The 9090-nt window shown below is 41.1% G+C and overlaps 1 long non-coding RNA gene across 1 annotated transcript; it reads right to left on the minus strand.

Annotated features, from left to right (window-relative positions):
* Positions 1–816: 816 nt before the first annotated feature.
* On the minus strand, positions 817–8522 carry LOC144458993 (uncharacterized). Its single transcript, XR_013488308.1, has 3 exons — positions 8476–8522; positions 5642–5695; positions 817–1030 (listed from the first exon to the last, which is right to left on the minus strand). It is a non-coding gene; the product is annotated as an uncharacterized LOC144458993 (long non-coding RNA).
* Between the last annotated feature and the right edge of the window lie 568 nt (positions 8523–9090).

Consider the following 9090-nt stretch of genomic DNA (forward strand, 5'->3'; position numbering starts at 1 on the left):
TGAGCCTAGTCTCACTCTGAAGTTGTCGAAATCCTTGTGATACCAGAAACCAATGAAAAAAGGCATCCTTGATATGGCATGATACTTGGCTGGCTGCTATTAAAGTTTAATGGTGCCAGGCGGCATCAGGGGGAAACGCCATGGGACAAGGACAAAAGTTAAGACTGTGAAAGTCCTAGTGGGGTGGGCAGGAGTGGTGGTGGATGGGTCCAACAAACAATGACATTCACCTGAGAGAGTGGTGCTCGCATCCCGCAAGATTCTAAAGCCAAACCCTTTTCTTTTTTGCTAAACCTACCACGTGTTTTTGTTGCCAAAACCTAAGCACATGCATTAGTTGTTGAAGGAAACACCTCAATTCATGTTGTTGTAATGACACAGTGCGTTTATTTTGAAAGAGACTGTATGTAAACAGTAAATTTCCTGTGAAAGCAGAAATGAAAGAAACAGCCAGAACTTGACACGGTGTCCCACAACGTCAACAACCAACACACCCAGGGTACCTTGCACGTCGTATGTGGACGTGGCAAGTCCATGACCAAAACGTCAATAGGTGATGAGGTTGAAGTGAGAATGTGTTGGTTTGGTTGGTTGGTTGGTTTATAGATTGCTACTGACTATTTCACTAAAGAAAAAACAGAAACGTTGATGGAGATGGGTTTGCCTTCTCGAGGGCATGTAAAGCAGATAACAACAATTGCATTTTAACATGTTCTCTTCTTTGAACACAAGTGTATGTCAGAAGTGGCAAGTTGAATCACTCGCAAGGGCCCGTTCTCTGCTCTACAGAGAGCGGCCAGTCCAACCACTCTCTCCTCACCTCACGCGCCCCAGTGAAACTGCACTGCTTACACTGTCTATATTTACGCCCCTGCACAGTGTACTGCCAACAGCATGGTGGTTTTACAGGTTCAAACGAAACAGAAATCATGTTTTATTTCTGTCATCTCAATGGGTTGTATTTTGAGTTATTTACATGATCAGTCAGCACGAGACAGAGTCAGGTGAAGTGTGTTTGTCGATGCCCCATCTGTAGAAAAAAAGGAAAGGGTTGAAAATGTAAAATCAGATTTTAGGACGTGCAACTAAATAAAATCAATGATCGTTTGTGTTTTTCTTGATTTTAGTGTTGTGTGACCGACTTTATGCTCACCTTTGTTGCTGTAGATCATGGCAAACAACATGAACTCGCATTTGAATGGATTTTTCCTTCATAGTCATTATGTACTATCAGATATGACACATACAGTGTCGCACTCCACTGATTGCTGCTCTGTTACTACTTATCTAAGATGTTTCCCATGCAGTAAAATTAAAACAGCAGGTCTTTGATTTCAAACAGGTAGCTCTACCTGTTTGTGCGTTCTTTACAAAATGGGTCTAATTTAATGAAATATTGATGCAAGAGCTCTGTGATGAAATCAAACACTCAACCTCCCACAAAGCCGAGGCTGTGCTCCTCGCTCCTCAACATGGTGTTTGGTCTGAGGGGGGTGATTACCCGAACTGCCTCCAACCAGGGTGGGGTTACGAGGGAGTCAGACGACTGCTGGCTGGCACTTTTATGGTGCTATTAGCACACGTCCCAGCGTCTCGGTGTTAACACGCCTTTTGTAGCCTAATCCCATTACTTTCAACACTCAAATGGAATTCAGATGGAATGGGTGTCCTCCATTTTAAGAAACGACTCCAAACACAGCAGGCGTCTACATTCTTATCCCTGCTTTGCTGGGAAATTAGAACAGCGCAGCCAGGAGCCAAAAGCGTATCAAATCATCATTACAAAATAGGAGCTTTTTTACATCGCACATAGTGCAAACGTTTTCACCGCAGCACATCCACTTCTCCGGCTTCCAGAGAGGCCTGAAAGTACTGCACAGCTCTTCAGAGATTTGGTAAGAAGTGTTGGGGTGTAGTGGAGCAGGAAAAGTGGAAGTAGCAGCGAGACAATGAGAAACAACCACTGCTGCTCTAGGCTCTGTGAACAGGCTTGCCATTGATTAAAACAGCAAGGTGTGCAATAAAGCGCAAGGCAAAGTGTTTCCTTCCATATGGACCCCCGGACCCTTAGGCTCTGGCCACCAATTGGGCCTTTCTGTCTGCCGCTGCTCCCCTTTTCTCCTTTCTGCTTCCCCTTCTCTCTCCCTCGGTCCCCAGATGGTAAAAACAATTTTCCAGCCCTCTGTCTCTCTCTGCTGCTGCCCCCCACTCTGCAACCACAAAGGGCCCTGGCCGCGATTCAACCGTTTACTCCAGTAATTAACAGCACCCATACCACAACAATTACAGTCACTAGGCTACTACACTCCAAATATACACTCAGACACACACACACCCACACACACAGTGTTAACAGTGTCACAGTGTGAATTAGAAGGGAAGGTAACAGCCGGAAGCTGTAAAAATAAAATTAAAATAGTATTAACAAAAAGGTGAGAACAACATGCTGGCACTACAGCAATGATTACCTCATAATTAGACGAGACAAAGCTCTCTCCCTATCTAGTGGCAAAACACTGTAATTACTGCCGTGACAGAAAATCAAAGGCTACTTTGTAAGCAGCAGGAAAAATTAACATTTCAGGCCCTGAAGCTGTATGTCCTGATTAGAAACGTATTAAATCAATGCATTGCTAACTGCTGGGCATAAATACATACCCCTCCTGAAGGGGCCTATAATTGCGAGAGCAAAAAAGAAAAAAGTGTGTTTCAATTTCACAAGGAGGTGGCATTAATCGTAATGGCAGTATTGTTTGGCAAACGTACACTCCCTTTGTTATAAGATGATGCACTTAAAGCGGCGCTTTTTCAAATGTGTTTTTGGTCGGAGTGAAGATCAAAGCGTGGTTTACATTAATTGTTGGAGGCCTCTGGCCTGATGTGATTTTCAGAATGTTGCAATGCATCAAAACAACTGCATTTCTTGTAAAATCTATTTATACACGACCATCAGAATACTGTACTTTGTTTGATTCTTGTTAAAGGGGGCTGTCTGTTGGAAAACTGATGAGGCATTTGGTATAAAATGTAAAAGTCCAGTGTGTAGGATTTAGGGTGCTTTCAGACCTAGAGTTGTCTTGCTTTGGTCTGAATCAGGGACTAATTTTGTTACAAAGTTCTATAATTGTCTAGAGTTGGTTCGTGTTCTCATGGCAGCATTTACAAGCGGACCAGATAAAATGCCTTGCACGAGAAAGCTGCTCTGGATTGGTCAGAATTTCCATGTGGGAAAAATCCAGGAAGTAAAGCAAATGTTGAAGAAGAGTACACTTGCAAGATAAATGTGACACTTTCTAATGTCACAATGGAGGGACAACTACACAGGTTGATTTTAGCGCTGCTCATCGTGGATTATATTGCTGTCATTGTTCATTTTAGTCAAACCATACAGTTTGAAAACCAGGCGCGGCTCCAACTAGAAAACAATGTTTTGATGCATTGGATGTGCTGAATGTGCATATTAAGGCAGTACAGGAGGAGGTGCACATTAATAATCCTCCAGGACTGTAACATGCTCATGTTTAACCCAAACAATGTGTCATGTGACTGCAGTTGGTTCAGATCCAGGTCGGAACACCTTTTTTTAGTTACTTTTTGTCTCTTTGCAGTTCATTTGCATCTTTTTGTGGTCATTTTGAGTCTCTTCTTTGTCGGTACTAATTTTAGTGACATTTTGCAGGTGAAGGCCCGGGGGTCCCCTGACACTTTGGGCCCCCTGGACCTGTACCTGGTAGGCCCTTTCAATCATCCATCCATGTCTGTGTCACACAGTGCAGAAGTAGTGCCATCATCTGGATAATTTTATACATGACAGTTGAACTTCTTGGCTTCACGCACCACTAGCAACTTTCATGAGAATGAACAGGGCCCTGCCTCCAGCACTGTATCCAGTTCTCTTTACACATCCAGTGGGTTCTCGTCACAGAGTCCACTATATAATTTCTACAGTAGCTCTGAGCGGTCAAATCAAACACTGGCTCTAGACAGGGCCATTCGCGTTATCGCATTGGTCACTGTAGTTCTCCTACTCCAAAGTCGTCAAAATCTTCCGTGGGCAGTGACTTGTGTCAGACACTGATGAAAAAGCTGTCCTTTAACAACGGCATGATACGTGGCAGGTCAGCCTTATAGTTTAACGGCACTTGGTGGCATCCGGGTGAAATGTAGTGGGACAAGAACGAAGTTCACGTGCGTTTGTTCTTGAAGGAAAAAAAAAAAACATGAATTTGCGGTGCTGTACCAACGTAGTGCGTTTATTTGGAAAGAGACTGTATGTAAACAGTAAATTTCCTGTGAAAACAGAAGTGTATTTTGACAAAAGACAATGCATGTAAAACGCAGAACTTGACACGGCATCCCAGAACGTTAACAACCAACGCACCCAGGGTATCTTTGCACGTCTAATCTGGATGTGGAAAGTACATGACCAAACGTCGATATGTGACGAGGTCGGAGTGAGAATGTGTTGCTCGCACCCTTAGTAAACGGGAGAAGTTTCAGTTCTGCAATCTTACCGCTTGACTGCCACTAAATCCTAAACACTGGACCTTTAATTCAAATGAAGTAGATATAGAAATCCATATGTTTCTGTATGTGCCTGTTTTTTCTGTGCTTTGCTGCTTTTTACTATGTTTATCCTCCTTTCTGTCAGTTTCACTAATTAAGACTCCTTTTTTGTCATGCAGGGTGACACTGGAAATAAGAATTTGCTCTAAGGTTGGCTGAATCAAGGTTAAATAAAAAGGACATTATTACATACTAAGAAAACTGGGAAGCAAAAGCCTCTGTGTAACTGTCCCCTGGTCATGGCTACGAATAATATAAGGCCAGTTTTAGCAAAACAGTAGGCTAGTGGTGCATGAACTTCACTGCTACATTTACCTTGGAATGAATCTGCTGTACCAATATTTTTTTAAAAGAGTTTTTATTGTTGAGTTTCTGTGAGAGCAGAGGCCAGTTTGTCGTTAATCACTAAAGTCAGCTCCGGTTTAAATTTCCAAGCATCACAGACACTTCACCTCGTCTAATTTCCAGGTTGGACGTGTGACTCGTACCAAGCCACATGGGTTATGACCCACCTAGTTTCCGTTCCTTTTTAAATTGATAAAAGCTGCTAGTGGGAGAGCCAGCTGATCCCTAGCATCTTTAACATACCCACAATAGGCTCCTTGGGAATACAACTAATTACTTCACATCTGTATTTATTTGATCCGCGTGGAATTCTCCCTTCTGTCAGTGCCGAGCTATGCCAGCTTGGACTAACAGTGATTCATCTAAGTGACACTTCTGGCGCAGATTCACATCAAAGCAACGCCAAAATCAATGGGGGAAACATGGGGAAGACGGGGAGGAGGAACTTTTTTTCCCCTCAGCAAAACTGTCATGCATAAAATCCACCAGCATAAATAAAGCACGCCTGTGCTTGCAGGTTTGCTGAATCAGATAGGGTGGAAATAAGATACAAGCTGTTTGTTAATGGTAGCTTAAAGAAAGACTTTCACAACTGCAGCATTTTTGGGAAACTTTAGTCCACAGCAGTCGGTGTGACACATCAGCTCTGATGGAGAGGATGTGCCAGCTTCATGCAAGAGCAGCTTCTAGTGACCTCTGTTGTACACTGAGTAAACTGCAAACAACTCACCCTGTTGTGGCCCTGTGTGGTCGACCAACTGGTTTAAGGGACAGGAAGTCAGAGCTGCATCAACAAGAAATTAGATTTTTAGAAGACACAAAACAACATTCATATCAGCCTCTGATTATTACTTCACATGTATGAATATCATACAAATTAAAGTTTAAAAAAATGATGTCTGTTTTAAGTTAATGAAACTGGTTTGTTAATTGTTCTCATCATCAGGTTGAACACTAAAGTCTTACACCCACTAGTGCCCCCTAGAGGTGGTAATATTCATTACACTATATCAGAGTGGACAGAACGTACTGGTTAATAATTGATTGTTGGACCCTTGAGGTAGTAGAAGGCCTGAAGGGTGGCAATGGAGGGAAAGGTCAATTCACCAAAACAAACAGCCTGTTTTCATTCCCAGGTCGTCAACTACAGACACTTAGTCACGCCCAAAGGCAGTCCTCAGCACTTTGAGATACACCAGGCTTTCAACTAACTTCAGTGTAAAACATCCGCAGCAAAACTTAACGCTGATAGAAACTGACGTAGCATAAAGAGCGAGAAGGTGGATGGGTCAAACTAAACTGGGATTTTTTCCCAGGAGAACCATGTAAAACCATATTCAGTGTAGTTTTAATGTTACATTTACAAATGGTTGTTGCACACTGACTTCACTCACGTCAAGTATTTTCATGTCATGTATTTATGTCATGTTATGTAACAAAATAAGCGTGCTTATTTTAACCCAAAATATTTTGAGAATTTTTTTCTAATCCTAATCAAGTAGTTTTGTTGCCTAAACCTAACTGCCAATGTTTTACAAGATTAACTGCGTGTTACTGATTCACATGTAACTGTGTGTTACAATGTATTTCAGCAGTGTATCACATAGATACTGTACACAAAAGGATTGCCCTGTGTGTCGCTATGAGACGCTGAGGGGCGTGACAAAACGTCAGAATTTGGGAATGAGAACAGGTTGCAATAATCAGCATAAATATTTTCAGTAAATTTCAAAGTAATACAGAGTAGTAGTACAGATGATTTTAGGATAAATTTGGAAGACCTAGTCAGAGTTTGACAGTATCCAGCAGGATAAAAATAAAGAAATAAATAAAATGAATAAATAAATAAATAAACTGGATGAGGAAAGTTTAAAGAGTAGTGCCTCAGTGTAGTTGCTCAGTGGCCGACAGAAGACTGTGGCTGTGTCAGTAATTAATGTCTGTAGTTATGTGAGTTTAGCCAAGCGTAGTCTCTATATACAGAGTCTACATTCAGTGAATGTAGAGTCCGGAAGAAGAGTGGAAGAGCCCTGGTTTCCAGTTGTAGGCTGTTTGTAGTCCGCGTGATATTGACCAATCACGTTTGAGCCGGCTGCAGTTGTTGCCAGGTTAAACGGTCCGTGCGGTGAACTAACGAGGCGGAACATAATTGGCGTCACTGCAAACTCTAAATCCATTGCAATGGTTCAGCATATTTACTTATATATAAACGGAAGTCGGAAACGGAAATTCGCCTCCTCCGGCCAAATCAAACTGGAATGCCAAAAAATCGGGGGTCTGCCCCCAGAGGCTGTATCGCCGTCTGCCGGAAGTCAGATGCCGAATACAGCCGATGGGTTCCGACAATGAGCCAGGTGTTACTAAAATACTGAGACAAAATGACTCCAGCTCAATAAAGGTTAAGAAGAAGTGACAGAAATTATTAGAATTTGTCCTCAGATGAACATAATTATCCACAACACATTTCATAAAAAAAAAAAATCGTGTGTGCATTGCTGACATTTTGGCCTGAGGGTGTTACCGTGCAGAGAAAAGTTGGAGTTTCCAGAATGCAAGAAGTTCATCTTCTGAAGAAGCTCATTCAATTCCTTAGTGATCAATCATTTAGATTTTGATCAATTTCTTTGTACAAGTGAATGTATTTGTATTATTTGTGGTGCAAAGTTAATTTCATAAATCCTCTGTGGACCATGAATATGTGTAATTCTTATAAAATGCCTGAAGTTTAAGTTTTTTTAAGTTATATTAGAACATTTGGCTTTTTTTAGGGAGCATGCACAAATCAATATTTACTGTTAATTCCCACTAAGCCATAATAACTTGTAATCCTCATACAGCGGTTCATATGACACTTTATAAATCAGTGCTGCATGAGTGGTGTCACATTACATACTTAACATAAAATTACATTGGTAAAGAAACACAATGATGACATACCTTAAAATAAAGTTAATTTGGTTTCACACAGGACACATACACCAGTCTCTCTGGGGGAAAGTCCTGTGCTTGTTTGACCCATCCACCATCCCAGCGTGGCTCTACTTCCGTCTTTACTTGCATCAGTGCACTGGTGATTGCAGCCCTCATAGTTAGGTGGGTTATATAAGAATTCTGGTGTATTAGTTGTCATGTAAAAATAATGAAAATTGCTCATGAAAAAAAGATAACTAAACACCATTTTATGAAAAACATCTGTCCAATTTTAAATGATTATGTTTCTTTTAAAGACCTGTGACCTGCTGCAATGATGCAATATCACCTTTTGACCTTTCATCACAGGTTAAGGGGTTCAGAGCAAGATCAGAAAAAGTTGTGTAACAGAAATATGTTTTATTTTTAATAGTTCTTTTCATATTTTTATGATCCCTCATATTTATCTCAAGATCACCTGGGGAGTCTAAATTCCCAGGCTGGGGTTGATTGAACTATGGTAACCTGTTTATTCTCCTAAACTACAAATGAATTGGTCCCCATGGTATAGAGTCCATTATCAAACAGCATTGTTCTCCTTTACATATATCAAGAGAAATGCAGTGGTAAAACAGAAAGTACTGTGCGACTCACTTTAATCCCAATGAGCCCTCGGGTATCGTGAAACATCTCAGCATGGGGCGACGCAGCCTTTACACACTGCTTCCCTCTGGAAAACAAACAAACTGAGGTCTCAATAAATAAATAAATAAAAAAAATCTCTGTCTTCACAACCTCAAGGCTGGAAGGTGATGGTCGCTCCAGGCAAAGCATTCATATAACTATATAGCTAATTTGAAACAAATTTACATCATAGCGTTGATTATTTAAACACAACTTGGAAAAAACAGGACTTTAACTTCTTAATTATTCTTGTTCACACTGCATTTCCCATGCACACAGTCGCCTTAAGTGCAAATAAAGCCTCCCATCTGTTTGTAATTACAACTACATAATTTCAGTCATTGTGGCTAATCATTTTGACTGCACATTCGATTAAAACTAGTGCAGCAATGGTGCAACTTTGAATATCTGTGTTAAATCTTTTGTGCTCCATACAGATGTGAGCAGAAAATGTAGCAGATTAACGTCTGGCTGCAGAAGTGAGACTGAAAATTGTATAAAAGCTCGTGTAGGCCAACTGGCTCCAAACCAAATCCTTTATAGCCCATTTTCCACAAGCACGTAAAATTACACCACTGCTAGAAA

Source organism: Epinephelus lanceolatus, chromosome 2, assembly GCF_041903045.1.
Source record: "Epinephelus lanceolatus isolate andai-2023 chromosome 2, ASM4190304v1, whole genome shotgun sequence".
Classification (NCBI taxonomy): Eukaryota; Metazoa; Chordata; class Actinopteri; order Perciformes; family Serranidae; genus Epinephelus; species Epinephelus lanceolatus.